Genomic DNA, 5,602 nt, shown 5'->3' on the forward strand with positions numbered 1-5,602 from the left:
CTTGGTGACATCCATGAATATCTTTGCCCAATTATGGGTGGATCATGGAACTCAAGGAAAGAATTGGAAATGCATTGCACAGATTTCTTTAATTAGAATAAAACGAGTGTATTTTAAAAGACAGTTTGAGATCCGGAATTGTAGGGTAAGTTTGATGTTACCAAATTTCTTGCTAGGTCAAACGTGTTTCTCTTCTCTTTTCTTTCTTTCATATATCTCTTAGAATAGCTTTCATGGTTATATTTCTTAGAATAACTTTCATGGTTATAAGATACAGGGTTAAAAATATTAATTTTTTCATTTATATTTTTCATTTATAGTTAATATTTTGAGATAATTTTTAAGATTATAATATTTATGTAAAAAGTAATGGCTAAGAATATGTGTATTTTTAGGTTATTTAGAGAAGTAGAATATGTACATTTTTGTAGATTTGAGTAGTTAAATTACAGTATGGAGATAGGTCCTGTAAGGCCTCCGGGTGATGGTGCGACGGGCGCCGGGCACGAACGCACGACGGGCGCACGATGGGCGCGTTGAACGATGGTTTGCGACGATAAATGCGACGTTAAGAAATGCACGAAAAATGACTAAGTGTCATTCACGCTTGTACGCATGTGTTACAAGGGATATGCGAAGGTTTATATGAATTAAACATGGAGCATAAAATATACCAAGCCGACATCCTAAAGATATAATGTGGGGGATTCATGGTATTATTTAACATGTCGGCCCAAGATTATATGTCAAGGTGTGGAGCGTATAAATAAGAGGTGGCTGCACCTCATTTCATCCATCAATCTTCGCACTTCAAAAACAGCGCAAGGGGTAAAACAAGCTGCGCAGGGGTAAAAGGGAATACACATGATTTATGTGTAGTTCTTCCCTTGTGTGGAAATGGAGTTTTGACCCGGGTTGAGAGGTGGAGGTTGTGTATGCAGATAATTGTGTGCAGGATTTGACAAAGGGAAATAGGTGGCTCGGGTGAGTGTTTCACTTTGTGCAAAGGTGCACATAATTTGTAAAAGGCTGGTTTATGCCTTGTTGTAAAATTATTCTAAGTGTTGGCTTGAAGATTGTCAAGCATCACTTGTATTTATACGATTGAAGAAAAGCTGTTATAATACATTGTTGGGCAGACTTTCTAGGAGTTGCCCCTCCCTTTGTACTTGATTATTGTTGATGTTCTCGGTTTATTGTACATGGTTAATAATTGAGAATGGTCTTCACTAAAGTATAAGGGATAATGCTTTATTCGGTTGCAAAAACATAAACTAAGTATGTTCATGTTGAAGTAGGCGTAGTCCACAGGTGTTAGTATTGTTAAAAAGAAAGCATTCGGTGGTGCTGCACCTCGCTACAAGCGGTTGGAAGATCACCGCAGGTGTAGGGGCGTGATAGCTCCCTTGTCTCACAAACAAGGAAGCCCATACACCATTTTAATATTAACCTCACCATGACTTTGACTTTAAAATTAAATGATGAATGGGAATATACCCCTTTACATACCACTCCTAAATTATTCCAAGTAATATGATGTTGAATAAAAACATTTTCAAAGAAATCATATCAAAAGAATTAAGATATTCAAATTAATTCACTAATATTAATCAATAATAATTTTCTTCATTACTAACTGATCATTAAATTACAATAAATTTTACTATTTGAAAAAACTTCTCTATGGCCTTATAATGCAGCTCATATTATGAAGTATGATGTAAAGTAATGATGTAATGTTAAAATCCTTCCTATTTAACCCATAAATCATATTTTACAGTACTTGTCATTTTATAAACCCATAAATCATATTTTACAGTACTTGTCATTTTATAAAAAAAAAAAAAAATACAACTTATTATAAATATATGATATAAGGTTGAAATCCTCTCTACTTAACCCATAAATCATCATAATAAAAATAATAAAAATAAATAACTCAATTACCAATTCTTCTCTCGCCTAATAAAAATAACTAATAAACACCTAAAACCTTATGTATCATAAATCTACTTCGTTGTTATTATTATATATCTCATTCCTTAAAATAAGTACGAAGTTATCATTGGTCTTACCCTCAAGATCTTCATTGTTCTTTAATGCTGATACTTTCGATGAGGTGATTAAGGAATGTGTGAATATGATAATATAGGAATGACTAGTATATCCTAACTTCATTATTATTATATCTATTTCCTTAAAACAAGGATTGCAAGCAATGATAGTCCCTGCCAATTTGATAGGGGATTAAGAAAAGTTGGCAAGGAGATCTGAGTGGATCATTATTTATTAAAATTAAATTTGTGAAACATTATTTATTAAAATTAAATTTGTGAAACAAATATATATTGTGTTAGAAGCAAGTCTGAGTGGATCATTACTTATTAAAATTAAATTTGTGAAACAAATATATATTGTGTTAGAAGCATGCCTGAGTGGATCATTACTTATTAAAATTAAATTTGTGAAACAAATATATATTGTGTTAGAAGCATGCACAGTTATGTTAGAAATATTTAAAATTTTAAAATTTATGTGATTCAGCCAATCAAAATAAAAATCAATATTGTTTCAATCACAGGGACTTTTACCAATAACTACTGGTATTGGATTGGAATTGCAGCGCTACTGTTATGTTTAATATATTCTTCACACTGGCATTGGAGTACCTGAACTGTACGTTATATTCAACTTCGGTGTTTCCAAATAAAGTTCAAACATGTAGAGCTCTATCCACTTTCAAAACCGTTAAAATAATTAATTAGTCTCTCAATTTAAAGTTTTAATGTGCTTTACTATTCCCAATTTTTCATATATTTCGTTGCAGCCATTGGAAAGCAGCAGGCAATAGTTACTAAAGACGAGTTAGAAAAAGATCAAGAACAGGAAATGCAAAACCTTTCAGTAAATAGATCAACTTCTTTGTCTACAAAGCGTTATCATGAAAACCAATCTTCTGGATCAACTTCTTTGTCGACAGAGCGTTATCATGAAAACCAATCTTTTGGTAACATTCTTCTTGAGATTCAAATTTACTTTTATTAGTTAAACTTAATCCAATGACAAATTTTGAAAATATTTTAAAATTCAAAGAATAAGAGTGAACACAATTACATTAAACTTGAAAGGCTTTGCAGAGAGGCTTTCACATTCCACCTTCCTCGCATCCACTTATCTATTTATTTCCAGCGATTTTTCTAACTGATTGTATGTGTATAAGAGCGAAAGAAAAGGCAAGATGGTTATCGCTAACCTTGCAACCACCGAACATGCAGGATGGAAAACACGAAACACCGAACATGCATGATGGACTACCCGAAGCAGAGACACTCCTTGCAAACATCGAACATGCACAATGGACATCACGAAGCAGAGACACTCAAAGGCAATTCATAGTCCATGTTCTGGTTTCCTCTGTGGGTTTTCAGAGAGCATATATCAGATCAGACACAATAGACAACTCAAGCTAGAGAGTCCAAATGAGTAAGATTCAAGAGACTTGTTTTCAGCTATACAATAGACGACTTAATTCATACAGTTCTTAAGATAGTGCGTGCGGAGGGGCCCTGAATGGTGAAATCAATGCCAGATATCAACCTCCTGTTCCCCGTCCCTCCCTTGTCCAACCGGAACAAATATCTACTGTCTTCCCATATCGATCTTGACCTCCCTCTACCACCATCTCGGTAAGTTGGATTTGGTTCGGATTGTTCCTTAGAGATGAAAGTCGACTTCAAGCTCCCATGACGTATTTTGGTTGGTAAAGACCAGCAAATAGGAAAACGGGGTATGGAGCTTTCCCCAATGATTCACTGCTTCCATCTTCCACAATTTTTTGAATTTACTACCGTACGCATACACAGTGTGCACCAGAGATATGAATGATTCACCGCTTCCATCTTCCACCATTTTTTGAGTTTTTGATTTACTGCAGTATGCATACACAATTTGCACTAGATAATCAGAATAAATATAATTTGCAATAGATAATCAACAAATAATCAGAACAGACATCCAATTTTTTAATTTCCTCCTGTGAATGAAATATTATTTTTCCAGGAAGAAGTAGCGGCAAGAAGAGGTAGGAATTGGAATCCGTAGATGCAGGATGCAGTTAGAGGCGGCGTGATATAAGGCAAAGTAGTGTGAAGACGTGTGGACAATATCTGGCATCAAGAAATTATGGGAAGTGACAAGTGCCAACAAGTGCTAGCTAACATTAGTGACAAGGTATTATTCTAATATTTATTAGAATATGAACATTGACATTTTTCGACTATGATTTTGACCAACATTAGTGACAAGGTATTATTCTAATATTTATTAGAATATGAACATTGACATTTGTCGACTATGATTTTGGCATTAATTGTGGCTACTATAATTCTCTACCAACTTTTATATCTTTTGTTAGCCAGTCACACATACGTCTATGATATAATTTTCTCCTAATATTATATGCATCATAGATATAATTTCAAGTAAATGACATGAAATAGCTGATAATCAACTTATCTCACCTCCAGATTATGATTTGTGGAAATAAGTTTAAAATACTCATCTGCTAGAGGAGCCCGAACTGTAGTAAATTGGGCCAGTGAAAACCAGACTTATAATGCCCACCCGAGCTTCAATTTTTCCATCATGGTGGTGGTGGTCCTCATTATGTGTGCCTTCATGTGCTTGATAAACAAACTTCTTCTCATAATTCATATTTTCTAAAATATACAAATAAAGAACCGCTCGGCGCATGCTTACCCTGTGATTGTCGTGTTTCATGATATCAGAGGTATCGAGAAGCCATGTGTGAAAGACTCTGAAATCCTCGTCGAGAATGGCAGTCTTTCATTGTCGTCTTCTTTTCTTTTCATTGTTATTCCGTACAACGTTCGGTGGAGTTTGAACGCTCTGTGAGTTAGGTTCCTACAAGTTTCACTGGAGTTTGAATGTTGTGTACTGCAAAAGTGACGAGGCCGATTGAAATTGAAATAATATATCAATCTCTGTCAAATTCAAGATTACCATAAAACATATTAGATTTTTTAAAGAAATATTGCACAACAAATAACGTTGAGCCTCTACTTTTCCATTTGAACTTCATTAATATCATCTACAATGCAACATAAAATGTATGTAGTTAAAGCACAAAAAATGACACAGTTAAAGAACAAAAAAAGATGATGAATTAGTATCATTTGCAATGAAACATAAAATGGACACAGTTAAAGCACAAAAAAATTGCAACATAAAATAGACAGTTAAAGCAAAAAAAAATGGATGCGTTAAGCTAAAAAAAATATGGATGCATTTTCTGTTGAGTTTTCGAGTAAGATTATGTTAAATTCACCTTGAAGTTGCTGCGTTAAAATTACACATCACAGGTTTGAAGTTGCGGCTTTAAAATTACCCATCACAGGTTTGAAATTACAGCTCTAAATTTACACATCACAGGTTCTGCATCATTGATTGCAGGTTCTTAGGTTCTATGTCATTGTATCATCTCTCCATCAGTGTCCTCTGTAGGCAGAGGAATAGAAGTTCTCCATCATTGTGTCCTCTGTACATAGAGGAATAGATGTAGGTTGAAGCGGTGAGAGGCATG

General features: G+C 34.3%; 1 long non-coding RNA gene across 1 annotated transcript; it reads right to left on the reverse strand.

The window, feature by feature from the left end:
• Positions 1-3,671: 3,671 nt before the first annotated feature.
• Positions 3,672-4,908, reverse strand: LOC149212446 (uncharacterized). The gene is made up of 2 exons (XR_016250235.1): positions 4,759-4,908; positions 3,672-3,928 (listed from the first exon to the last, which is right to left on the reverse strand). It is a non-coding gene; the product is annotated as an uncharacterized LOC149212446 (long non-coding RNA).
• Positions 4,909-5,602: the final 694 nt, after the last annotated feature.

The sequence above is a fragment of the Pinus tabuliformis genome, chromosome 1_1 (assembly GCF_031772625.1).
Source record: "Pinus tabuliformis cultivar Carrire ecotype Pingquan chromosome 1_1, CPIR1, whole genome shotgun sequence".
In the NCBI taxonomy this organism is placed as follows: domain Eukaryota; kingdom Viridiplantae; phylum Streptophyta; class Pinopsida; order Pinales; family Pinaceae; genus Pinus; species Pinus tabuliformis.